At 56.9% G+C, this 27500-nt stretch overlaps 2 long non-coding RNA genes across 5 annotated transcripts; one reads left to right on the top strand and one right to left on the bottom strand.

Moving 5' to 3' along the window:
* Positions 1-12831: 12831 nt before the first annotated feature.
* LOC134731865 (uncharacterized) lies at positions 12832-19801 on the bottom strand. 2 transcript variants are annotated; one of them, XR_010114533.1, is made up of 5 exons: positions 19711-19801; positions 19475-19608; positions 18328-18795; positions 15123-15273; positions 12832-14059 (listed from the first exon to the last, which is right to left on the bottom strand). It is a non-coding gene; the product is annotated as an uncharacterized lncRNA (long non-coding RNA). The 2 variants fall into 2 exon arrangements; XR_010114534.1 differs by lacking the exon at positions 15123-15273.
* A 200-nt stretch (positions 19802-20001) lies between these two features.
* LOC129457548 (uncharacterized) lies at positions 20002-26518 on the top strand. 3 transcript variants are annotated; one of them, XR_008649292.2, is made up of 3 exons: positions 20002-20934; positions 24162-24281; positions 24654-26518. It is a non-coding gene; the product is annotated as an uncharacterized lncRNA (long non-coding RNA). The 3 variants fall into 3 exon arrangements; XR_010114531.1 differs by having other exon boundaries at positions 20002-21134; XR_010114532.1 differs by lacking the exon at positions 20002-20934 and adding an exon at positions 22621-23546.
* The last annotated feature ends 982 nt before the right edge of the window (positions 26519-27500 follow it).

Genomic DNA, 27500 nt, shown 5'->3' with positions numbered 1-27500 from the left:
CCTCAAATTTAAAAATCAGCACAGAAGTTATCTGTGCACTGGGATCCCCAACTTTACAGAAAGAAGGTCTGCAGGGCCCCATGGAAGGGGGTACAGCTGCCTCCAAAGAGAACTCTTGCCTGGCTCCCATCTCAGCCTTGTGGCGCTGCCCACCACAGCCGCCGGGCCTTGGCTTGGCGGGGAGCTGGCCCCCACGTGAAAGGGCTTTGAGCTAGGGAAGTTAGGAGCCCCAAGGACTCACTGCTCCCGGGGCTCTCTGTGGCCCTCTCGCCTGTTCTGTGAGTTCAGGATCCGATCCTCAGAGGAGAGGTGCCCTGGGGAGGGGCCTTGGGCGGGGGGGCCCCCGAATGGGTGAGATGCTGCATGTCTTGGTCCTGACTGCTCAGCCCGCTCCTGCTTCCAGCCGGGAGCTCCCTGTGTTCCTCCTCCCATTGCCCCTCCCCTGCAACTACGAGGGGGTAGTAACAGCTCCCACCTCAGGGGTGCGGTGAGGAGTCAGGCCACTGAGGCTGTCGGTGAATATTAACTGCTGCTCTTTCTCACTCCTGTCATTTTTAGCATCTCCATCCCCAGCCCCTGAAGCAGACGCTCAGGGAATGGATGTGTCTCCCATGGGCAGACAGCGTCTGCAGCCAATGCAGCCTCTGCAAGAGGTGCGTGGTTTCTGTGGGCCCTTCCAGGAGCCAGCCATGCCTCCTTGCCTGACGATGTGGGCATAGCTCAGCCTGCCCCAAGGTGCCCCCGTCCACCCCTAGCCTTTCCCAGAGGAAACCCTCCCAGCTGCAGGCCCCTGGAAACTGGCAGAGGCCGGGTGGGAATCACCACACCCCGCTCCCTGATCCAAACCCCCTCCCTGATTCAGTCACCCCACTCCCAGATCCAAACCCCTCCCTGATTCAATCACCCCCTCCCTGATTCTGTTCACACCTCCGGCTTAATGGGGCCCCCCTGGAAACCGGCACAGGCTGTGTGGGAATCACCACCCTCCTCCCTGACCCAATCACCAACCCGCTTCCCAATCCAATCGCCCCCCCTCCCTGACTCAATCACCCTCCTTCCCTGATTCTGTTCACGCCTCCAGCTTAGTGGGGTCCCCTGGAAACTGGCAGAGGCCGGGTGGGAATCACCATCCCGCCACGGATTCCGTCCACACCTCCCTTAATGAGCCCCCTGGAAACTGCTGGGGGTGTGTGGATCACACCTTTTCACTTGATTAAAGGAAAACACGGATCTGCCTGGCAGTGTTTGCTCACAAAGGTGCTTCTGTGAACCGTGAACACATTGCCCTCCCACTGCAGACTCTGCGTAAAGCTGACCCAGGAGTGGTGGTGGTGGGAGGAAGGGATCACCCTGGAAGCACCCATACATGATGTGCCCGTCAGCAGCCACTCAAGGTGGAGGCCCAGGGCCCCGCGATGGGGTCAGGCAAGGCTGGGTTGACCCTGCCCGTGGCTGCTGACCTCCAGGATGGCCCTGGGGGACCCTGCCTCCTGGTGTCTGTCCCATACTGAATGGGGCTGCCCTCTGTCAGCAACAGGAGGCTGAAGGGATGGCTGTGTGTGACTTCTGGCGGGGCGGGGGGTGGTTCAGCTTCCTCCTTGCTGCCTCTTGTACCACACACTCAGGGAGGTGGCTGCTGTATCATGAGGTCACTCAAGCAGCCGTGTGGACAGGCCTAAATGGTGAAGAGCAGAGGCCGCCTTGGAAGCAGCTCTTTCAGCTCCAGTCAAGTTTCAGATGAGGCTGCAGCCCCACAACACTATGGTTGCAACCTCAGGAGAGACCCTGAGCCAGAGCCACCCAGCCAGGCTGCTTCTGGATTCCACGTTTACAGAAACTGTGACATAATAAATGTTCATTGTTTTAAGCCACTAGGTTTCGGGGTAATTTGAAGACAGCAGTAGAGAACGGATACACCACCTCAGCCATTTAGTAGCTGTGTGATACTGGGAAACTCATCGCTCTGAGCCTCAGTTCCTCACCTGAAGATAAGAGCACCCGCTGCTAATGAATGTTACAAAAATTAAATAAGGGCTGGGCATGATGGCTCATGCCTGTGATCCCAGCACTTTGAGAGGCTGAGGTGGGCAGATCACTTGAGCCCAGGAGTTTGAGACCAGCTTGGGCAACATAATGAGACCCCATCTCTACAAAAAATACAAAAAAAGGTAGCCATACGTGCGTGCCTGTAGTCCCAGGTACTCAGGAGGCCGAGGTGGGAGGATCACCTGAACCTGGGAGTTTGAGGCTGCAGTGAGCTGTGATTGTGCCACTGCACTCCAGCTTGGGTGACAGAGTAAGACCCTACCTAAAAAAAAAAAAATTATATAAGATATTCCAGGTAACATTCCTAAGACAGTGCCTGGAATGTGCCTGGACAGTGCCTGGAATTTATGGAACATTTGTTCAGTAAATATTTATTTTTGAGATGGAGTCCCACTCTGTCACCTGAGCTGGAGTGCAATGGCACAATCTCGGCTCACTGCAATGTCCACCTCCCAGGTTCAAGCGATTCTCCTGCCTCAACCTCCCAGGTAGCTGGGACTTCAGGCATCCACCAGCACACCCAGCTAAGTTTTGTATTTTTAGTAGAGACAGGTTTCACCATGTTGGCCAGGCTGGTCTCAATAGGTAGTTATCATCACTATCATAAAATATCTATATCGCAAAATGAGAAGAGTTCCAGATGATCTTAGTTCAACCCGGCGGGCTCAGGAATGCTTTGTGGGAAAAGTAACATGTGAATTGGCCCTTGAAAGAGAGGCAGGATTTGGGCCTGGGTGGATGGAGGACCAGTGTCTTCAGAGAGGGGACAGCATGGACAAAGGTGTGGAGGCTGAGAGGCTGGGGCTTGCTGAGGGCCATTCGTGCTCAGTTGGAGCTGGGGCCCAAATGTGCAATGGGCGGGCAGCTGTGCAGGTGAATGGATCAGACCAGGAGGTGCTGGAGTTAAGGGGTCTGAAACCTAGATGCAGGGAGCTCAGCAGCCTCTGGAGGGTTCTGTGTCAGCTGTGGGAGGCTGGAGCAGGGAGCTTTCAGGCCGTGGCACCGTGTGGCAAGGCCATTCTGATTCTTGTGGGATACCTGGCCTGTGGTAGGCGTGCAGGGGCTGCTGGAGACATGTACAAGCAAGAGTCTCCCCACTCTCGAATCTGGTCACCCTGATGCTTCAGCTCACGGATTCTGGCAGGACCAGATATGGCAGAGGCTGACTCACATTGGAAGAGCTGTTGGCAGAGATGCTGCTGCTGTCAGACCCACATACTCCACGAAGGCAGGAATTCAGCCACGGCAGGCGCTGGCGGCACCCGTTCAACAGTCACCAGTCCTCCTTCCTCTCTTCGGACCCTGATCCGGTTCCCATTCCCACCGGCCCTGAGTCAGGGGCTACGGGGAGGTGGGCCCCAGAAGGCACGTGGTGACTGGTTGAGACTCGGTAATTGCTTTTGCTTTTCCGGAGACCCTGCCCATGAAGGTGAGGTCAAATCTGAGAAGGTTTGTTTCACCACAAAACAAGAGATGCCTTGGTAGAAACGGCCCGTTTTCCCTGGTGACCACAGTGTCCGTGTGTGATGTCTGGAGTCACTGTAGCCGTAAGGAGGACAGGCAGATGGAGCCTGTGTGATCCTCGGTGCCACACTCACTTTATCTGAAGCTGCCTCCACACTTTTGAGTCAAGACATCTTCCTTATTGCTGTGGTTGCTTTTCGTTTGGATTTTGTTACAGCTGAAGGTGCCTGAAGGTGGGGTGGGAGGAGGGAGGGAGTCCAGTGACCAATCAGCCAAGTAATCTGCTTCCTCAGTGAGGGAGTGAGGAGGCATAAGGGGACACCACTCAAGGACTTTTTCACCCAGCTGGGGTTCAAACCAGCGTCCTACAATGCGGTTCAGAGTGAGTGAGCGTGGAGCCATGAGGCCGAGGCGATGGTGAGGAGGCTCCTCAGAGGCAGTGAGGGAGGGGCAGGGGCAGCGCCTTTTCCAGGCACAGGAGGGGCAAGTTTGAGACAGGTGGATGCTGCATCACAGCCGTGGAAGCCGTGCCACCTTCCTGATGCCAGGCTGGCATCAGGGCATGTGAGTGGCGTGGGGTACCCGTCTGCTCTATCGGGAAGGCATGGAGCTGGACAGGGGCTGTGAGCTCTGTCTTCTGCCAACACATCTCAAGTGCTGCCCACACCCCAGGGGCCCCAGGGCTCTTTCCCGGCTCCAAGAGTTCAAAAGTATTTTCATAATGATACGAAGATGCCACCCGCGTTTCCTGTGTGTTGACATTTGCACTGACCGTGCAGAAGACATGTGGGTAACACCACTGCTGCCTTCACCCTGCGAGGCTGCGGCCCCAAACGACCGCCCCCAGGGGCTGTGTCCTCAGCCCATAGTCAGGGCAGGGCCAGCTCCACCTAAGAATGCCCTTGATGGAGCAGCAACAAGGCCGTTCACATCAAATCCCATCATGGGCGGCGCACGCCAGCCACTGCTGCTGCGTTCAGAGGCACGAGGCTTGTACTGGGTAAGGCCCAAGCCCCTGTCAGAAGCTGCTGGTGTTCATGGCCATTTTGACTGGAAAGAACCACAGAAAGACGGAGGACAGCTACCCAGACTCAAGTGTTTGGCAGAACAGAGGGAGCCTGAGAGTTCCAGAAAAACAGCCGAATATATTTGTCCTCCTGTGGTACGATTTGACTCTCAAGAAAAAGTTAAGAGACTGAGATATGCGTCTTCACCTCTGTGAAGTCAACAGCTGCCCAATACTTACAGAATTTGATGATATCGGTGATCGTATTCATGTGAATTTTTACACAACACAACCCGTCATTGTGTGCACGCGCAGCTCAGTGAACCCACGTTTCTCAAATGACCGATGTGGGGTGTGGCGGAATCACGTGTGGTGGTAAAAGGCCCGTTCAGAGTGCAAAACAGAACAGCTTTAACGTGCAGCAGGGAAAGCTCAGATTTGGTTCTAGACACCGCAGTTCAGCGAAACTTTAAAAAAATGGCACTTGTCAAGTTTTGGTGTCAAAGAATTCCCATGGTTACTGAAAAGGCAAAATTACAATATCCCTCCCCTGGGAGAAAAGGCTGTTACAATATCCCTCCCCTGGGAGAAAAGGCTGTTACAATACCCCTCCCTTGGGAGAAAAGGCTGTTACAATACCCCTCCCTGGGAGAAAAGGCTGTTACAATACCCCTCCCTGGGAGAAAAGGCTGTTACAATATCCCTCCCCTGGGAGAAAAGGCTGTTACAATACCCCTCCCTCGGGAGAAAAGGCTGTTACAATACCCCTCCCTGGGAGAAAAGGCTGTTACAATACCCCTCCCTGGGAGAAAAGGCTGTTACAATATCCCTCCCCTGGGAGAAAAGGCTGTTACAATACCCCTCCCTCGGGAGAAAAGGCTGTTACAATACCCCTCCCTCGGGAGAAAAGGCTGTTACAGTACCCCTCCCTCGGGAGAAAAGGCTGTTACAGTACCCCTCCCTCGGGAGAAAAGGCTGTTACAGTACCCCTCCCTCGGGAGAAAAGGCTGTTACAGTACCCCTCCCTCGGGAGAAAAGGCTGTTACACTATCCCTCCCTCGGGAGAAAAGGCTGTTACACTATCCCTCCCTCGGGAGAAAAAGGCTGTTACAGTACCCCTCCCTCGGGAGAAAAGGCTGTTACAGTACCCCTCCCTCGGGAGAAAAGGCTGTTACAGTACCCCTCCCTCGGGAGAAAAGGCTGTTACAGTACCCCTCCCTCGGGAGAAAAGGCTGTTACAGTACCCCTCCCTCGGGAGAAAAGGCTGTTACAGTACCCCTCCCTCGGGAGAAAAGGCTGTTACAGTACTCTACCATACATTATTGGTGTGAGGCCAGATTTTCTTCATACAGTCCAATCAAAACAACATATCACAGTAGGCTGGATACAGAGGCACACAGGTTCCCCTCTGGCCCACGCAGCCAAGTGTTACAGTGACAGCGAACACATAAAATCATGCCCTAATTTCCAGAGTTGTTTTGTTTTGGAATTTATAGATATCTTCATAAAAGATGTTGCTGGCTGGGTGCGGTGGCTCACATCTGTAATCCCAGCACTTTGGGAGGCTGAGGGGGCCAGATCACGAGGTCAGGAGATTGAGACCATCCTGGCTAACACAGTGAAACCCCATCTTTACTAAAAATACAAAAAATTAGCCAGGCGTGGTGGCGGGCGCCTGTAGGCCCAGCTACTTGGGAGGCCAAGGCAGGAGAATGGTGTGAACCAGGGAAGCGGAGCTTGCAGTGAGCCGAGATCACACCACTGTACTCCAGCCTGGGCGATAGAGCGAGACTCCGTCTCAAAAAAAAAAAAAAAAAAACCAGCAAAACAAAATATGTTGTTTATGTTAACATACCGTGAGTTTATTGTGGTTACTATTGACTTGATAAATATTTTTAAATGTTCTCCAATTTCTTTTGAATACGGTCAGTATCAATAAGCATTACCTACATAAACAGAAGCTCCTGGGGTCCTGAATGACTTTTAAAAATCTTTAATTCTAGCCGGGCGCGGTGGCTTATGCCTGTAATCCCAGCACTTTGGGAGGCTGAGGTGGGCGGATCACCTGAGGTCAGGAGTTCAAGACCAGCCTGGCCAACATGGTGTAATTTCTATTAAAATTACAAAATTAGCTGGGTGTGGTGGTGGATGCCTGTAATACCAGCTACTCGGGAGGCTGAGGCAGGAGAATCGCTTGAACCCAGGAGGTGGAGGTTGTAGTGGGCCAAGATCACGCCACTGCACTCCAGCCCGTGCAAAAAGAGTGAAACTGTCTCAAAACAAATAAAAATGAAAAAAACGAATAAAATGTTTAATGCTTATGGGTACATAATTATCTGTGTCTATGGGGAACACGTGACGTGTTGATTACACCAGGGTAATCGGGGCCTCTGTCACCTCAAGCCTTTATCATTTCTTTGTGTTAGGAGCGTTCCAGTCCACTTCTCAGTTATTTTAAAATATGCAATAAATTCTTGTTAACAATAGTCACCCTATTGTGCTATCAAATATCTGATCTTCTTCCTTCCATGTAATTATGTTTGTATCTATTAACCATCCCCTCACCACCCCGCTACTCCCCATCGCCCTTCCCAGCTTCTGGGAATAACTCCATCATTCTAGTCTCCATCTCCATAAGTTCTAGTGTTTTCTAGCTCCCACATACGAACTGAATCATTTCTAAGACTGGGAAAGAGCACTGAGACTCCGTGAGAACAGTTGCTCTGGGGCCACAGGGAGCGGCTGCAGGTTGTAGGGCAGAGCTGGAGACAAGGACATGGCTCATGAAGATGCCGACCTGGAGGCAGAGGCAGAGGACATCGGGTGTCGCTGGGGCCGTGCACAGCCAGGATGACGGCTCTGGGAGACGGAGGTGGCCAAGGCCAGGGGATACTTACCAGGCGGCCACAGGATCTATGAGCGGCGGCAGATATGTTGCGACAGAAGCAGGGTCCCACGATCCAGAGCTTCCTGGGGGAAGAAGTAAGAAAAGAAGGGTCAGCAGTGGGCAGAGACAGCGAGGGGCCAGCAGGAGGGCAGAGTGTACCCTCTGGAGGAGACCAGGCTGTGCCCATCGGGCCACTCAAAGTCATGGGTAGGGAGCATGCCTTCCAGTGCCCAGGGTCTTGCTGTGAAAGTTAGTGGGGTCCAACGGAAGCCCTCTAACTCCAGGAGCTCACGCCAAGGCCCCCGTCCACTGACCATGTCCACGCCTCACCGGTGTGCCCCTCTGACCACATCCGTGCCTCACCCGTGTGCCCATCTGACCATGTCTGTCTGTGCCCCATGGGGCCAGAAAACAGCTGCTGATCCCCCAAAGCCCAGAGAAGTTCCTTGTGGCTTCGTTTTTCCTCGTCCCTAGGAGGCTGGATCCAGGCCAGTTGCATTTTTAAAACTTTAAATTATTACAAGTAATATACTCACTGTAAAGAAGACAGATGGAAAAACCCAGATAAACCTAAAGTCAAGCCCCCAAAACACCCAGAACGCTTGCCTTGCCCCAGTCGTGCTCCCTGGCACGCGTGTGCATGTACGTGAGCATGGCGTGTATTTGTGCAGGTTACGGATGTTCATGTGCGTCTTTTCACTCTCTTCCACCCCCCGCTTCTTCCTTTACTGCCTAAGGCCCATGTCATGGGGACAGGAATTTTGGTATTTGACCTGGAAGCGTTTGCCCCACCTGGGCTTGGAGAGAGTTTCGGGCAGGCCCTCAAAGTTTGCAGGAGCCTCCAGAGGGCCTGAATGTAGCTTAGATGCTGAGTCCATTGCACACACACCCAAAGCCATACACACAAGCCCTGGGTCATTGGCCCCGAGGCTGACCTCCCTCCCAGAAGGTGACATCAACAACGGTGACTGTTGGGGCCACGCGCTGGACATGGGCACGATGGGCCCACGCTCTGGACACGGGCAAGATGGGGACGGGCCCAGATCATGGGCACGATGGGGGCGGGCCCAGATGGAAAGGATGCCAGGCATGGGCATGTGGCGACCCCAGCTCTGGACACAACACGCTTTCCCCACAAGGAAGAGACACACGGGCCTCGCTGGGCGGAGTTGTCCAAGTGCCAGACACACGTGTCCAGGCAGCTGGCGCTGGCTTGGCACAGGCCCGGCTCCCAGGGTCTGGCTTCTACATGTGGAGGGGCGGGCACAGCTGCCAGCTCTGCACAGCCGCTGCAAAGGGAAGCCTGGCTGCCGCCTTCTGGGACCTGTGGTGGGGACACTTTTCCTGGAGCCTGGAAACCTTTCCAGATCCTCCCTCCTCCCCCCACAGTCCTCCTCCTCAGGCCCTCCCTCCTCCCTCTGCTTTCTTCAGCACCCCGAGCCCCACAGGGTCCTCTCATCACTCAGCGCCAGGCCCGAGGCACCACCTGCACCATCAGGGCAGTGGCTTCTCCCCACGGCTTGTGCCAAATCAGGGCAGACACAGCATTGTCTGGGCGTGTGGGCCGAGGTCCTGTTGGCCGCATGCTTCCCAGGGTCTCCAAGCCTCCGTTTTGACCCCAGAGAGTGAGCCAGCTGGTGCCACCAGCGGGAGGGACGCAGAGTTTCTGAGAAACCCAGAGGCTGGAGGCCCGTGTCCTAGCTGCAACAGCTCCAAGGGAGAGAGCCCTGGGACATGGTGAGGCCTACGCTAGCCAGGGAAGTCCTGGCCTTGAACCGCAGAAAACACAGAAGCGCCTGCCTAATGGAGTTCCCGCAAAGCTGCGCTGTATTCTAGCAGACAGGACTGCCAGCCCAAGGACGTCACACGCGCGCCCCTCTGCACTTGGCCCCGTTGGGTTTACGCACCTCCTCCCAGATGTCCTGAGGCTGGCACAGATCTCTGGCGCAGGCATCGCCTGGCTCCGCGGGAGGGCGGAGGAGGGGTGCCGGGGAGCATGTGGCATGTCTGGGTGCAGTGGTGGCATTTTAGGAGCCAGAGTCCAGGGCCCGGGAGGGTCAGATTTGGGGGTGTTTTGGGAGCAAGGTGGATTCATCCATCCACACTGCCTCACCAAAAACAGAGGGTGCATGGGGTGAGAAGGAAGATGAAAACGCGGTGAAAATGGGGGGTGAGGGTGGGCCGACAAGTAGGCAGGCCTTGAAACCATCTCACCACAGAATGCTCTCAGGGTGCCCCAGCCACGGGTCCAGGAGGAGCAACCCCCGGGGAGGCTGGCTTTCTACAGGCCCTAGGTTCCCAGGGCTGGGAGCCCAGACGACAGGATTGAGCCACTGGGGGGGACAGAATTCATTTTGTGGAGTGACATGAAGCCCTGGAAATAAAATCGGGTGGCTTTTTAAAAATAACATAAAATAAGATAAAAAATAAACATGACATAAAAATGACACTAGGGAGGAGAAAAACCTTACAGCCATCTCGTATACAACAGGGTCACATTCCCAGACCCCCGGGGATGCCTGAACCCCACATATCCGATGTGTTTTTGATCTGACAGCAGAGGCAGCTCCTGGAGGACTCCCGGGTGCAGAGCGTCCACAGCGTGGATTCGCTGGACAAATGCAGGATCCAGTCCTGGGCGGACAGGGCGGGAGGTGTCAGAGTTCATCAAGCTGTGCATAATTTAAAACTTATGAATTGTTTAGTTTTAGAATTTTCCATTTAATGTTTTTGGAGCTCTGTTGACCATGGATAACTGAAACTGGAGGAAAAGGGGAACCCTGGGCCGGGCGCGTCATCCCAGCACCGCGGGGCGCAGTGGCTCACGCCCGTCATCCCAGCACCGCGGGGAGCGGTGGTTCACTCCCGTCATCCCAGCACCGCGGGGCACGGTGGCCCACGCCCGTCATCCCAGCACTGTGGGAGGCCGAGGCAGGCGGATCACCTGAGGTCAGGAGTTCGAAACCCTCCTGGCCAACGTGGAGAAATCCTGTCTCTACTAAAAGCAAAAAAAAATTAGCCAGGCATGGTGGTGGGCGCCTGTGATCCCAGCTACTCGGGAGGCTGAGGCAGGAAAATCACTTGAACCCAGAAGGCCGAGATTGCATCACTGCACTCCAGCCTGGGCAACAGAGCAAGACTCTGTCTCAAAACAAACAAACAAACAAACAAAAAACTCAAACAAACAAAACAAACCCTGGCTAAGCGGGGATGTCTGTATCTTCCTATTTCTTTTTCAGACCTTCAGGTCCTTGGAGATGCTGTCGGAGCTTCCTGGCAGTGTTGACCAAGCTGCCCCTCCCTTCCTGACAACCTTGGCCTCAGTGCTCACTCTCTGGGCTCATCCTGCTGCGGGGTAACCAGGAGAGCCCCAGGGGCAGATGCCAGCCTTCAGGAGGAGCTCTGCCTCCTCTGTTCCAAAATCGGGGGAGGGTCCTTCCTACCAAGGGTGCCAGTCTTTTCATCCAGGGCTCCTGGGGTCTCCGAAAATGCTGGAGATTTCAGTGAAGGCCCAGAGGGGGCTCGATCTGACCTGCAGGGTCGTGGGGCTCAGAAAATGCAGAGGCATCCCCCGCCCTGCCCAGGCATAGGATTGGCTGAGGCATCCTGCCTTCAGCCTGGTCCACACATGACAGGTCCACACGTGACACATCCACACGTGACAGGTCCACACGTGACACGTCTACACGTGACAGGCCCACAGATGACAGGCCCACACGTGACAAGTTCACACATGACAGGTCCACACTTGACTGGTGCATGCATGACAGGTCCACACATGACAGGTCCTCATGTGAGAGGTCCACACACAACAGGTTCACATGTGACAGGTCCTCACGTGACAGGTCCACACACGACTGGTGCATGCATGAGTCGTTCATGACACGGCTCGTTCATGACATGACTAGGCCGTGTCAGTTCCAGCTCCCTACGGAATTTTGCTGACTGTGCTGACTTCCAAGGCCGTGGCGCCTGCTCCCTGCGACGTGGCTGCTGTGCGGATTCCTGCACACACACTACTCAGGAAAGGCAGCACAGGGTCTCGTGGGCATACAGAGTCTGTCTTGGGAAGAAAAACGTAGGTTTTCTGGGAGGGAAATAGGTGGGTGTAGTAGTTTCCGGCATGCTCCATGACCAAGTGCCACACGTGGGCGTGGAAATGGGGCTGCCGTTCTCCACAGCAGCAGCTCTCATACCCGCTGGCATCCTGCAACTCGATTCAGGCCTGTCACCACCCGTGTGAAAGTTCTCAGCGTGTCACACCCTCTCTAAATAGGAGCTGGAGGCCACGAAGGAGGGGTTCGCACACGTGGAGGCTGCCTGTGAGAAGAACCATGTGAAGGCCGGGTGCGGCGGCACAAACCATGCGAAGGTTGGGTGCGGCGGCTCACGCCTGTTATCCCAGCACTTCGGGAGGCTGAGGCAAATGGATTGCTTGAGCCTTGGACTTCGAGACCAGCCTGGGTTGGTCCAGGTTGAGACCCTGTCCCTATAAAAAATTTTAAAAATTAGCTGGGCGTGGTGGTGCCCACCTGTAGTCCCAGCTACTCAGAAGGCTAAGGTAGGAGGATTGCTTAAGCCCAGGAGGCAGAGGCTGCAGTGAGCTGAGATCCTTCTGCTGCACTGAAGCCGGGATGACAGAGTGAGACTCTGTATCTCAAAAAAAAAAAAAAAAAAAAAAAAAAAAAAAAAAAATGCAAGAGATTGCTCGGGGCCACAGCACTCCAGGTAACTGCCCTGCACAAAGGCAGCTGCCTGACACCTTAACAGCCGGGAAGGCCGCTCCCGATGCACCTGGCCGTGCAGGACGCGGCTCTGCTGTGCCTCTGAGCCAGCCTGCACCAGCGTTGTCCTGCACCTCACCTTCTGCTTCGGGAAGCCCTGAGGCTAGAAGGACACCCATCGAAAGCCACCACAGTCAGGCTTGGCGCGGGGCAGAGGCTGCGGAGAGGGTCACGACTTCAGCTGACTTGGGGGGGCCACACGGAGCCTTGGGCTCTGTGCTTCACCTGCTTTTCTTACTCGTCCTCCCAGCAGCCCTGCGAGCTCAGAAGCCTCAGGGCCTCCACTTCCAGGAGAGGAAATGAAGATCTGGGTGCCAGGTTGCCGGCCCAGGCTCCCGGTGTGACAGATGTCTGTTATCGCCTATGATAGTGACAGGGACCACTCTCACCCACCAGCACCCACCCCCGGGTCAAGCACCCAGTCACTTGCAGGTGCAGCTCTCCTGGGTGCCCGGTGACGTGGGGAAACAGATTCAGGGAGATTTGCGGCCTTGGGGGCGCCCCAGCAGGTGGCCAGGAGGCTGGTGGGTGGAGGGGAGCTGTGCCCGGCCCGGGACTGGGCCACCTGCCATCGGTGTAGGGACAGGGGCCACTCCTCCCTCTCCCTGGCTCCCCATGAAACCGGCCCCTGGGAACATCGCTGATCCTTGTGTTTTTATTTAAACGCTCCCCAGAGCACATTTGTCTCGAGTACGAGGGGCATCTGGATTCAATCAAAACGACAGCTGGGCAGTCTCGCCCGGGCCATTCCAGAGTGGGCGTGGAGCCAGCCAGTCTGCGTGCAGCAAGGCCATCCTTGTACCCCCTCCCCAGGTCCTGCTGGGCCCTCAGTGCCTCAGTGTCCCTTCCTACACGGCTCCCCACTGTCCCCGAGGAGCCAGCCAGCCCCCAGCACCTCCCGTCCTCGTAGACGGCAGAGTAGGAGAGAAGAAGCACATAGAGACAGCTCGGGCCAGCAACAGTTGAGACTGATGGTGCGTGAGTGAGAGAGAGAACAATAAACCCGAAACTGAGGTCTTTTCCAAGACAACACTGGGCTTAGGGATTTACACAACATGAACCCCTTCAACGCCACGAGCCCATAAACGGGGGCCCTGACTTCCCTGCTTTACAGCTGAGGAAAGTGGAATGGGCAGGTCAGGGTGTGGGGACCCCAGCTGGGAGCTCTTCCCCTGCCGGCCCAGGAGGTAGAAAGGGAGCAGAGCCAGGAACAGTGCAGCAGAGCCCAGGACACCCGTGGGGTCCAGAGTCAGGAAAGGAATGGGAGGGGGCGGCAGAGGTGCAGAGGGGAGATGGGTGTTGAGGCTTGGGCTCACTTGCTCTGTGATCTCCAGGAAGGCCTCTGGCCTCACTGAAGCTGAGTTTACTCATCTGTAAAATGGGATGAATGTTGGCACCAACCGCATAGGGCAGGAGGATCAAATGAGAAGGTCGGGAGAGACGCAGGCCCCGTGCAGCCAACGCCGTGTCTGTCTTTCCTCTGCCTCTCGCGGAGGCTGGCTTGGCCGACTGGAGAAGAGAAGCTGGGCAGAGCAGCCGGACCCAGTGCTCACCCGGCTGACACAACATCCGGGAGCATTTCCCGGAGGACACAGGCGACCTGGCTCCTGTCCCATTTGTGGGGACGAGTAAGCAACGTGGGGGTGGCTCTGCCCAGAGCGAGCGCTGGCCTGGAAGCCTGCGCCCCGAGGCTGGTTCCCGATGGTTCTGCCTTCCCAAGAGCAGACGTTCCTACCAGGCCGGTTCCCCTGCGGAAGCTCCCAGTGGACACCCGAAGCCTCTGCCACACCCCTCAGTCACAGCCCCCGAGACCGGGTAGGTGTGCCTCTGAGCTGGGCGGGTGCCCCAGGAGGGCACACCTGGACTCCGGTGCTAGAGGAGAAGAGACATGGTGTTAGTTGGGCAACCACTGGTGCCACAGCAGGCAGCATCTTATCCCGAAAAACAAACTGAGGCAGAGTGGTGGGCAGCGTAACTCAAATCCAGGCTTTTCACCCCAAGTCCAGAATTTTTCTGCTTTGAGGCAGAGGGAGCAGGAGAGGCAAGGGCGCTAGTAGGGGGCGAGGGCGGCAGGGGGTGAGGGTGGTGTTGGGGGGTGAGGGCGGTAGCAGGGGGTGAGGGCGGCGGTGGAGGGGTGAGGGCGGCAGCAGGGGTTGAGGGCGGCGGCAGAGGGGTGAGGGCGGCGGGGGGGGTGAGGGCGGCGGGGGGGGTGAGGGCGGTGGTTGGGGGTGAGGGCAGCAGTCGGGGCTGAGGGCAGCGGTGGTGGAGGTGAGGGCGGTGGGGGTGGTGAGGGCGGCGGTCGGGGGTGAGGGCGGCAGCGGTCGGGGGTGAGGGCGCTGGTGGAGGGCAAGGGCGGTGGTGGGGGGGGTGAGGGTGGCAGTGGGGGGGTGAGGGCACTGGTGGAGAGCAAAAGCGGTGGTGGGGGATGCAGGGTTGGGGGTGAGGGCCGTGCCCCTTGCTGCACCGAGGGACCCTGGCACACCTTGGAGGGATCCCCCTCCCACCAGCCAGCAGCACCCCTAGGCTGCCTGGCTGTCCCTGCTTGAGTCCTGTAGACTCTGGCCTATCAGGGGCCACATGTGGCTCTGCTCAGCCCAGGGGACGAGCTCATGGTAGACAGGGAGGGGTATGGGCGAAGACACCCCTAAACTGCCTGCATGGAGAGTCAGCCTAGCTGGTGGGTGGGATGTCTGCCTGGCAGACATGGGCTGCAGGCAGGCCCCACTGCTGCAGCTGGAGTTCAGACTCCCCAGAGCCAGATTCCAGTTGTTGAGAGTCACCCCCTGAGACCTTGCTCCATTCCCAGGCAGACCCTCCCACCTTGGCCCACTTATAGATGCCCTTCAAGGTACAGCTTAAATCTCGCCTCCTGCCTCAGACAGCTCGGGGTGCTATGAGAAAGGACCACAGGCTTGAGGGCTTATACACAACAGACCTCTCTATCTCACAGTTCTGGAGGCTGGAGTCCAAGATCAAGGTGCTGGCATGGTTAGGTTCTGGTGAGGGCCCCTTTCCAAGCTGCAGATGGCCACCTTCTCACTATGTCCTCACATGATGAAAAGACGGCTGGTAGCTCTCTCGGTTCCCTTTCATGAGGGGAGCAGTCTCATTCACAAGGGTCCACCCTCATGACTTAATCACCTACCAAAGGCCCCACCTAATACCATCACTCTAGGGATAAGGATTTCAATATATGAATTTGGGGAGGACAGAAACATTCAGTCCACTGCACTTCCTGCATAATTCCAACTCCTCCCAGTGGGGTTGCACCCTGTGCTCTGAACTCAGCCTCCTCCCCCAATTTCATGAGATACTTTGTGAAGCAGCATGGCTTTATGGAGCAGGACAGTGCAGCAGCTATGGACATGGGCTCTGGACATGGGCTCCAACCAGAATGTGTAGCCCTGAGTCCCTGCTCTGCCACTTACTGACTGTGTGGTCTTAAGCAAGTTACTTTCTCCCTGCTTCACTGTCCTCACTCGCAAAATGGACACAGTCATTGGCTTATTGTGAGAATTAAATGAGTTAATATGTATAAACTGTCAAGAACAATGCCACCACAATCATCATCATCACCATCACCACCATCATCATTGCCATCATTATCACCACCAACACCATCATCACCATCACCACTGTAATCCTTGCTATCATCATCATCATCACTGCCATCACCATCACACCATCATCACCATCACCACCATCATCACTATCATCATTGCCATCATTATAATCACCACCAACATCATCACCATCATACCATCATCATCACCACTGTCATCACCATCATCACCATCACCACCACTGTCATCATAGCCACCATCAACACCATCACCATCCTCACCATCACCATTATCATCACCATCACCATCATCACCATTGTTATCATCACCATCATCATCACCACCATTATCATCACCATCATCACCACCATCATTGTCATCATAACCACCATCATCACCATCACCATCATCACTATCACCATCACCATCATCACCATCATCGTCATAACCACCATCATCACCATCACCATCATCACTATCACCATCGCCATCGTCATCATAACCACCATCATCACCATCACCACAATCACCATCACCATCCTCATCACCATCATCACCATCACCATCATCACTATCATCATCACCACCATCACCATCATCGTCATAACCACCATCATCACCATCATCACCGTCATCACCACCATCCTCATCACCATCATCACCATCACCACAATCACCATCCTCATCACCATCATCACCATCACCATCATCACTATCACCATCGCCATCATCACCATCATCATCATAACCACCATCATCACCATCACCACAATCACCATCCTCATCACCATCATCACTATCATCATCACCACCATTGTCATCATAACCACCATCATCACCATCACCACCATCATCATCACCATCATCACTATCACCATCGCCATCGTCATCATAACCACCATCATCACCATCACCACAATCATCACCATCCTCATCACCATCATCACCATCACCATCATCACTATCATCATCACCACCATCACCATCATCACCATCATCACCGTCATCACCATCACCATCATCACCATCACCATCATCACTATCACCATCACCACCATCATCATCATAACCATCATCATCACCACCATCATCATCATTGTCACCATCACCACCATCATCATCACCATCACCATCACCATCATCACCATCCAGGCTGAATTTCCAGCTCCTTCTCTACTAGCTACATGGCTTCAGGTGGGCACTAAACCTTTCAGTATCTCGGTCTCCTCTGTGAGTGGAGGTAACAATGCTTCCACTCCCAGGTACCTCTGAGGATGAGTGTGGCTAACCTGTGCCCCAAAACGACAGTGCATGTGGGTAGTCACTTCCTTGCACCAAGAACATGTGCAGAGTGTCACCTCATTTGGTCTTCTCAAGGACCTGGGGGGTGGAAATATTCCTATCCCTATTTTACAGATGGGGAAACAGGCTTGGGTAATGCAGGATTCTGCCAAGGCCTCAGAGAGGTCAGTGGAGGAGCTCGGAGAATGCCCAGAACCACCTGTGGCTGGACTCTGTGGCCCTTCCTGACTCTCTTCTTGTCGGACCCACCCCCTCCATCAGCAATTTTCACTTCCAAGCGCGCAGCAGAGCCCCTGGGGAGCTGCAGCAATGCTGATGGGATGGGTCTGGCTGGAGCTTGGCCCCAAAACCTCCCCCAGCTTCCCAGGGCCACTGAGCGAGCTGAGATGAGACAGAGGCCACAGACCCCTCTCACGGCCTCCTGTGGTGCCTGGCACTGGGGAACAGTCATGACTAGCTAAAGCCTGGGCCAGTGGTTCCCGTGTGGGAAGGGGTCCTGACAGCACAGCAGGGGAAAGGGGGTAAGGGCTGCAGTGGGTCCTGCTGAAGTCCAGCCTCCAGCCCTGGGGAGGGGGTGGCTCCCTCAGGAGCCCCTAGGCAGGCAGATTAGGGGCAGGGCTGCTGGCACTGGGCCCAGCTGCTCTGGGCAATATGTTTCGCAAGCATGAGTCCGGGAACAGGACACGTGAGCTGGTGCACGGACGTGACGCACACCGGGATGGGTACCCTGGGCAGCTGGGGTTGCTGGGCGTGGCACTGCTGTGGTATCACAGGTGTGGCCCAGCCAGCCCCCCAGGGATCCCCCAGTGGCTCTTCCCTCCCCCACATCTTGTTTTAGCCACAACACTCACCGGGTGACTTCCCTGCAAAACACTAGAAAAGATTCTCAGTGAATGAGCCTCCCTGGGCCACTCTTTCTCCATGTCCTCACTGCCTGTGTTACCTCCACTCTACGGAAGGGGACACTGAGGCTCAGAGAGGTCCAGCAGCTTGCCCAGGGCCGCACAGCAAGCCCGAATCAGGACAGCGCCGGTCTCTGCTACTGGTGTGTCTGTCCAGAACTCGGGCAGCCACATAACATGGCTCTGCAAATGTTTCTGGAAAGTGGCGATGAGGCAGCAGATCTGTGTCCACATTGCATGTAGTGGGAGGAGAATGGCCACAGGTCTTGGGGCCAGGCCGGGCTGTACCCGCTCCTGAGTGTGAACCCACCCCAGCTCCCCACCGCCTCCTCTCCCGGATTCACGGTGAATTCCACAAACATTTCCTGCTCACCTGAGTGACAAGCACCTCGAAAGAAAACGACACAGGGGCTTAGGTGGGCAGGGACAGCAATCCACAGTTGCCTGCAGAGGCAGAAGCCAGGTGCGAGGGGCTCCCTGAAAGGCAGGCCTGGAGAGGCAATTCCGGAGGAGCTTCCAGCTGACGGGGAAGCCCTGGCCTGTCTGGAGGCAGCTCACGGCCCGTCCAGCCAGGGTCGGGGGGCCAGGAGGGACACGGCTCACAGCCCTTCCAGCCAGGATCAGAGGGACCAGGAGGGACCACCCCCACGCTGAATGTGGGCTGACTGGAACACTCTGAGAGGACGGGGTGGGTGCTGCTGCTTTGCACCGGTGTCCGGAGGGCCTGCCCAGCTGCTCAGTCAGGACACCATGGTGCTTAGCCCCTCAGCCGCATCGGGGCCGAGGCTGCAACTCTCCTTCCCAACATGCATTTCACAGATCGCCAGTCCTGGGAGAAGTCCTGAGAAAAACAGTGTTCCGTGTCGGGCGGTTCGGGGAACACCAAACGCTGTAACCTCCCCTCCCACCCCCTTGAGGGGTCCGTCATGTGTGTGGACGAGTCCCATGGACGGAAACCTGTCACTGTGTTTGACCCAGACTCCTGGATGCGTCTGACTTGAGCCCTTTGTGTACACCACAGACTGAGGCAGTGGAGGCCGCCAAGCTCTTGGCTCCAGGGCCCCCTCACTCCGTCCCCCTCTTGACTCCACTGTGGCCCCTCTGGACCCGGCTCTCCCTCTCCCTGCAAGCCACGCATGCTCATCACCCTCCCAGAACTGCTCACCACCCTCCCAAAACCGTGTGCCGAGGCCCCTCCTGAGCCAATGCTCTGCGGCCGCCGCCATCCTGAAATGCTTAATACTTCTTAAAGAAGCGCCCACATTCTCATTGTCTTCGTCTTTTTTTGTTGTTTTGTTTTGTTTGTTTGAGACTGGATCTCACTGTGTCACTCAGGCTGGAGTGCAATGGCATGATCTTGGCTCACTGCAACCTCTGACCCCCAGGCTCAAGTGATTCTTCCACCTCAGCCTCCCGAGTAGCTGGGATTATAGACGATCCACCACGCCTGGCTATTTTTTTGTATTTTTAGTAGAGACGGGGTTTCACTATGTTGCCCAGGCTGGTCTTGAACTCCTGACCTCGTGATCCTCCCGCCTCGGCCTTCCGAGGTGCTGGGATGACAGATGCTCCACCACGTGCCGGCACGTTTTCATCTTCTATGGGTCCTGCAGATGACATAGCTGACCCTGCCTCTGTGCGTCGGTTTCCTGTCCTGAAAAGCGGAGGGGTTAGTAACAAGGACAGCTGCCTGTCAGGGTGCTGAGTGAAGACTCGCGGAGTGCTGAGAACAGGGGCCCTCGCCACCAGACCCTACCTAGGGCAGCCATGCCCCCAAGAGTTCTCAGGGTAAAGCGGAAGCCCACGTAGAAACCCATCCCTGGGGCCGCCAAACGCTCCCTCTGATTGGCCACAGAGCCAACACTCCCTCTGATTGGCCACAGAACCAACGCTCCCTCTGATTGGCCACAGAACCAACGCTCCCTCTGAGTGGCCACAGAATCAATGCTCCCTCTGATTGGCCACAGAATCAACGCTCCCTCTGATTGGCCACAGAATCAATGCTCCCTCTGATTGGCTGCAGAATCGCTTCCTCCCTGTGGGCCGGCAGCCTGGGGGCAGGGTGGGGGTGTCTCCCTCACCCCCAAGGGTTTAGCCCATCTCTCCTCTGCTGTGGACACTCAGCACCCACCCCAGGTGCCTGGACACCACCACCACCCCGGACACGGCTGCCTGGAAGAAGACGAGTTCCCAGGCCACCCTTGAGAAATCTGCCTGGTGGGCCCACCCGGCCCTCACCTGCCACGCCTGGCACAGACCGAGCAATTTCACTTCCCAGTCCCCTGGGTGGGCAGCAGCAGGCACGGTGGGTGGAATGTTCCGACGCCCACACACTGCACACTTCCGTTCGGGGCAGCTGGGCAGGGCGGCCTCTGGGAGCCTGAGCCCCTAAGAGTCCAAGGGGCCCAGCGAGGGCCCAGCTTCCGGCATTGGGGGACGGCTGGGGACAGCGCCTCTGCTCTCACGGCCTGGGGCGCCGCTGAGCCCCAAGGGCAGATCCCGAGTGGAGGACACTGCACAGCCCTTCTGAGCCTCCTCGCCACACGCTGTGGGTGGTGGGCTGGGCCCCGGGAGCTCTAAGCCAGGCCCTGGTCTGTGACACCCTCCTTGGACCACCAGAGAGAGCACGGTTATGATTTGCAAAGCAAGCAACGCCTCAGAATGTGCCTTTCAGGCCATGGCGGGTGGCGAGAGGCAGGACTCTTCTAGAAGTAGGGTCCTGGCCTGAGGCTACGTCCTTCGCAGGGAGGTCCTGGTGGCCCCCAGCTCTCCCGGCAAATCCCTGCAGCCCCAGGTCTCCCTGCCGTGCTGGAAGGAGGGCCGCTTAGGACCGACGGAAACCCTCCTGTGGGTGGGAGGCCGCAGTCCTAGGAGGTTGGCCTTGGATCTGCTGGGCCTGCTCTGCAGAACCCTGAGAAGCCACTTGGAGAGGGAGCTCTGGAACCACAGGGTCACAACTGTGTGCTGCTCAGATCTGAAGGTTTGTGAAGCCTAGAGGTCAGGTCACGGGCCAGGCTCACAGGACACGCTAGCTTCGTGAACGTCTCTCCCTGAACCACCATAAGGCCTCGTCAGAGGGAGTTCACTCTTGGTGGAGAGCAAGGAGACACGTTTCACACGCCTGACGGGGGAAGAACAGGAGGGAGCAGCTGTTCCCGCCAGGCCGATGAGGAGACTGAGGTTCACACTTGATCTTAGCCAAAAGGCCGAGAAGCGATTGAGACTGAGGTTCAGAGAGGAACCCAGGCAGCTGGTGGGCAGTAGCCTGGGGCCCCACTGCTGTGATGCTGCCCTGCCCAGGTCCTGGTTAGGAGCCTAGTCTAACGGGACTCCCTGATAGCCGAGGGGCCATGCCATCCCACAAGGCACCCTGAACACCAGCCATTGGCCATTCCCCTCCCCTTCCCCTCCGCTGCAGGAAGCAGCGTACAGAACCAAGCCAGGGCTGATCTTGTGGGGCTCGGGACTGTGTGGAGCCAAGAACACGGCCGAGGCTCCCCGGCTCCCACAGCCCAGAGGCAAGACCCAGGCTGAGGCCGGGGTAGGCTCCTCTGTGCCCCTCCCCACAGGTCACTCCCGGAGCCACCCATGCCCGTCGGTCAGAGTCAGGGCTCTTGGACAGCCTCTTTTCCTGGAAGCCATGAGGGCTTCTGGGTTACGTGGCCCAGCCAGCCTAGCAGGTGACCAGGGTGGGGATGGTCACGCGCTCAGCAGAAGGCTAGCCCACGTTTCCGGTGCCCTCAGCGGCTGGGAAACTCCCAGGGGCTGGGCCCTCCCCACCCAGTCTCCCTTCCTCCTTCTCTGGCCTGGCCTGGCTGGACCGCACCTGGCGCCGTGGCCACCTGTGCCCCCTTTTCTCAGCCTGTTCTTGTTTGGGCCTTCTGGGACACTCCAGCACCCCAGGACAAGTCAGGGCCAGCAGACTCCCCCTGCAAAGAGGCCCCCAAGTGCAGAAGCCCTTGGAGACGTCGGCTCTTACGGTGCAGAGGGGAGATGGAGCCGCCGTGCAAAGGACGCTCCAGCCCCACAGCCAGGGTTGGGTCTCGGCAGCTGTGAGGCTGGATAAGGCCCAGTGCACCAGGCCGTTGAGCAGCCCAGTGGGCAGAGCCCAGAAGAGGGGGGCACATGGCCTGGCCTAAGGAGCAGGGTGGGGACCGTGCACCAGGCAGACATCCTCGAGCCTCCTCATGCCCCCTTGGCCTTCCCTTACTAGTCTGGTGCTCCCTTCCTGCAATCAAAGAGCCCCTGGCACCTCCAGCCCTTGGGCCAGGGGACCTGGACCCCACCCCCGTGTGTCCCTAGAAGCTAAAGGGACCCTGTGGAAGGGGGCTGGACTTAGGCTTCTTGCCCCCCAGGCAGGCGTGAGGCTCCAGGGGAGCAGGGCAGGTCAGCAGCTGCTCAGAAGCCTGGCAGGGTTTGCAGGGTGTGGGCTGCCCCAAGCTCATCTGCACAGAGCACTGACTTCCGGCTCCAGGACCAGAGCAGGAGACGCGGCCGGGGAAGAAGAGCGAGGGTAGAAAGTGAAGTGCCGGGGAGGAAGGGGGTGCTGGCCCAGGAGGCAGTGCGCTAGCCTGGGAGGGTAGAGAGCGGGGTGCCGGTGGTGGGGGGCAGGTGGGGATGGCCCAGGAGGCATGTGTGCCAGCCTGGGGCCCAGGGAGCGTGGGACTGTCCCTCCAAGACAGGGGTCCTGGCTTTGTCCTTGGATCGACTCACGCAGTCAGGAGCAGCCAGGCGGCAGGGGTCAAAGGTGACCACAGGCTCCAGCAGCTTTCCCGGGCCCAGAATCCCTGTCCAGGATGGGCCTGGAGCGTGACCACCACCCTCACCCCCAGACAAACTCATCCAGCCGCCCTTGAGGGTGGGGCCTGGGTACAGAGGGGCTCCGCGTTTCCCTTTGGACCTGTGTTTCTATGGCGGCACCCAAAACCCAGCGTTTTTTGGCTTCTCTGCAGGCCTCGGTGCGTACCTTCAGGAGCCCCTCAAGCCCTCCCATCCTGTCCTCTCTCCAGCTCCCAGAGACCTCACTCCCTCCCCTCCCACTACAGCCCTCCTGCCACCATGGCCGCCCCGCTGTGTCACCCTCCTCTTGTCAGACCCCATCCTCGTCCACAGCCCGTCCTTCCCACCCTCTGTGCTCTGGGCTCTGGGACCCTGCTTGGTCCCCTCCATGCCCCTTAATTGTGGGGTGTCTCACACACTCCTGTGGTTCTCACGGCCTCTTTGAGGCTGGGTGGTCCCAGCCCCCCACCCCCACCAGGAGACCCTGCAGCTCCTCATCCTCCCCTTCTCTGTGGGTCTCCATCAGCTTTGGGTCCTTGGGCCAGGCTGCCTCATTCCCATCACCCCGCCGAGCCTGGGCCCCGGGCTTCACCCCCAACCCCCTGCCCTGACCCGCTCCAGGCTGGACACAGCCACGCCGTCATGGGCTCCCCCTGCTCTGCCGACCCTGCTGTCTCCGTGTTGATGGAAGCTTTGGAGAGCCAGGGCCGAGCCCCTGGAGGCCTAAGCTGGAGTTGGTGCACGGTCCCTCCCGGAAAACTGCAAGTTTCCCACTTCTTGTGGGGGAGCAGCAGAGCCCCTGTGTGGGCAGGGGTGAGGGGTTCCCACTCCTCGTGGGGGAGAAGCAGGGGTGAGGGGTTCCCACTCCTCATGGGGGAGCAGCAGGGGTGAGGGGTTCCCACTCCTCGTGGGGGAGAAGCAGGGGTGAGGGGTTCCCACTCCTCGTGGGGGAGAAGCAGGGGTGAGGGTTTCCCACTCCTCGTGGGGGAGAAGCAGGGGTGAGGAGTCCCTACTCCTCATGGGGGAGAAGCAGGGGTGAGGGGTTCCCACTCATCATGGGGGAGCAGCAGGGGTGAGGGGAGCAGGGATGGGGCCACCTTTGCAAGGAATCTCCCTACCCACCCTGGGGCTTGACGGTCCTCACCGTGGGGGTGGAGGCTGGAGGTCAGCGTTTCCCCCAGAGCCCAGCACCCCTTCACCCTTTCGGTAACCAGACCTCGAAAATCACTACGAAACTTCCTGGGTGCAGGTGGCCTCAGCTGTTAGCCCAGGGCCCTGGCAGGAGGCTGCCGGCCTGTCTGGCCAGGTCTTGGCCACTGGCCCGTGGAAGCCGGGGATTCGTTAGGGGAGCTGCTCCCAGCTGCTATTTTACTTCTTCTTAGTTTTCTATCATAAGGTATTTTTTCTCCTATTAAAACTTCTCCCCAGGTGGCTCCTGTACTTCATTTGGGGATGTGAGGTGAAGACGGGGCCAGTGCCCCTGGGACAGCTGAGCCCAGGGCGGGGAAGACCATAAATCAGGCAGGAGCCAGTGCCCGGTGCCCCAAGGTGAGCCCATGGAGGGACGGTGACTGCTGGTCCTGGGAGCGAGCATGGAGCCCACGGGAAAGCGAGGAGCCCACGGGAAAGTGCGGAGCCCATGGGACTCAGGGCTGCACTGCACACCAGTTCAGATGCTTCCAGTGTCCGCTGGGCGCCCCGTCCATCCCAGAAGACGGTGGGCGCTCAGGGACACCCTCAGCAACGTGCTGTGTCCACACCTGGGGGCTGCTTCTGAAGGAGGAGGGGGATTTGCGGAGGAGGGGAGAACCCGAGGAAGAAGGAAAGACCCTAGGGCCAGTTGCGGAGCCGCCCAGCTGGGCTGCTGCTGGGCAGGAGGACGCATGCGGACAGATATGGAGCTTGGATTTCATCCTGTAGATTCAACCTGCACTGACCAGGCCTGTGTCTGCCTGAGAATCAGCCTGGGGTTCCTTCAGCGCATGCATACAGAGTCCTAAAAGGCTGTGGGAAGCAGCCGGAACCTTTCCTTAAATCGCAAAACAGAGCAAGGAAAGAATCCACATGGCAGACAGGCTAAGATCCCAAATCCCAGTAATCACTATGACATGGCTAAGGAACAGGGCGCAAGTCCCACCAACAATTCCAAGAGAAAACTTCATATGCAAACCAAAATCACATCAATCAGCTGAGTCTTCATTTTCTTCACGTGCCAACAAAAATAAGTATCCCTGGGAGGACAGTGACGGGAGGCAGAGGCAGGCTAAGTCCTCACACACAGGGAAATGGTTCCTCACACACATGGTCGGAGAAAAATAAGGCAAGTACTAGAAAATTAAAACAGGACGAGTATCTGTTTAGCAACTAGCGAAAAATGGAGTGAAATGTACCTACCAAGGGTGAGAAAACAGCAAACACACAGAGCAGCACCAAGCAGTCGTTGCCCTGAGATGACGGGAGCAAACGTATGACTGGCAATGGCAAGAGCAAAACACACGAGCGGATTTTCCCCTCGCAGCCTCAAATTGGCTTTCTGTCCCTCTGGGTCTGCCTACTCTGGGTACGTTTTGAGTTAATTTTTGTATAAGTTATGAGACTTAGGTCAAAGTTCCTTTTTTTTTTTTTTTTTTTTTGCCTATAGATGTCTGATTCTTCCAGCACCATTTGTTGAAAAACTGCTGTTCTTCCACTGAATTCTTTATATACCTTTGTCAAAAATCAGGTGGGCATATTTGTGTGGGTCAGTTTCTGGGTTTTCTGTTCTGTTCCGTTGGTTGGAGAGTCTACCCTGCTGCACACGCGTCACTTTCTCAACGTTGTCATGATGGATGAGGCTTTAATATCCACGCCCGCTGGAGTGACGGCTCCACTTTTTTCTCCCTTGTTTCAGGATTGGTTTTGTTTGTTTGTTTGAGATGGAGTCCCCGCTCTGTCGCCCAGGCTGGAGTGCAGTGGCACGATCTTGGCTCACTAGAACCTCTGCCTCCCAGGTTCAAGTGATTCTCCTGCCTCAGCCTCTCAAGTAGCTGGGATAACAGGCACAACCACCATGCCCAGCTAATTTTTGTATTTTTAGTGGAGATGGGGTTTCACTGTGTTGGCCAGGCTGGTCTCAATCTTCTGATCTCATGACCCACCCACCTCAGCCCCCCAGAATGCTGGCATTACAGGCGTGAGCCACTGAGCCTGGCCTACTTTTTGCATTTTTTAGTAGGGACAGGGTTTTGCCATTGCCATGTTGGCCAGGCTGGCCTTGAACCGCTGACTCCAGGTGATCCACCAGCGTCGGCCTCCCACAGTGCTAGGATTACAGGCGTGAGCCACCGCGCCTGGCCAAGTTTTTTTTTTTTTTTTTTTTTTTTTTTTTTTTTTTTTCTGAGACGGAGTCTTGCTCTGTCACCCAGGCTGGCATGCAGTGGCACAATCTCGGCTCACTCCAACCTCTGCCTCCTGGGTTCAAGAGATTCTCCTGCCTCACCCTCCCAAGTAGCTGGGATTACAGGCACCTGCCACCACGCCTGGCTAATTTTTGTATTCTTAGTAGAGACGGGGTTTCACCATGTTGGCCAGGATGGACTCGATCTCCTGACCTCGTGATCTGCCTGCCTCAGCCTCCTAAAGTGCTGGGATTACAGGCGTGAGCCACCGCGCCTGGTAATTGTTTTAAGTATTCTAGGTCCTTCGCCTTTCCTTATAAATTTTATTTTATTTATTTTCTTTTATCTCCTCAATCCCAATGGTTAACCCCAAGCTCACAACCACTTTACTCTTAGCTTCTAAAGGGGATTGACATTTTTAGATGCCACACATTTGTGAGATGGGTAGTGTGTGTCTTTCCGCACCCAGCTGATTTTACTTAGCGTGACATCCTCCAGGCTCGCCCATGGCATTGCTCCTTTTTGAGGACTGCATAGTACTCCACTGTGGGTGTGCCACGCTTTCTTCATCCATCCACTGATGGGCAGAAGGTCAAGGGTGGGGCCTGTCTCCACCGTCCTGCCACCACCCTAGTGGCACCCCCTTGGCCACTATCCCATGGTCTTCCTGCTGTGGAGGCCAAGCTGCCCAGGGAAGCTGAGGCTGGAGGCAAGGTTTGGCCACCTTTGCCAGGGTTCACGGACGCAGCTGGGGCCCCTCTTGCTGCTACCTGGGCTCCTGCCTCAGCCTCCAGGCCTCGTCTCAGGCTAGAAGGGCCTGCAGAGGCTTCTGAACCAATGCTCCTGGATGACCCAGGAGGCCCACGAGCTGTGGAAGAGGAGAGCTCCAGAGGGTCAAGGGATGTGCCCTATGTGCCCGCCCTTGGCGCCCAGACCCCTCTGCCCGTGGCAGGAACCCAGCCTTCCTTCTGACCCTGCACCCCCAGGCTTGGAGCCCCACCATCCCGTGACACAGCCCCTGAGGGCCTGGGTCCCAGGGGCAGGGAGGGGCAACCCCCATCAGTGCACAGCCCTGACAGTCCAGGTCATCTCTGGGGTGACGCCGGACACGACAGCCTTTCCTTACCCCTCAAGTCAGGCCAGCCCAGCCCTGGCACCTCCCTGGCCAGGGTTAAAGCCAGGGTTAAAGTTAACTGGGTGCTCCTGTCACCCCCGCCTGGCAGCGGGGACCCTCCTGCTGCCTGCACCCAGTGGCTCGCTGGTTAACTGCAGATGAAACCAGCGGCTCTCAATCCCTCAGTGTTTCCTCACAGCAGCATCTGTGCTGTTCAGGGTAATTGTGGCGTGAGCACCTCTGCTGTGTGTGGAACTGGAAGCAGCTTGGGCTTGG

This window comes from Symphalangus syndactylus, chromosome 11 (genome assembly GCF_028878055.3).
Source record: "Symphalangus syndactylus isolate Jambi chromosome 11, NHGRI_mSymSyn1-v2.1_pri, whole genome shotgun sequence".
In the NCBI taxonomy this organism is placed as follows: domain Eukaryota; kingdom Metazoa; phylum Chordata; class Mammalia; order Primates; family Hylobatidae; genus Symphalangus; species Symphalangus syndactylus.
Note: the sequence above shows the minus strand (reverse complement) of the source record. Positions and strands in the feature narration are given on the sequence as shown.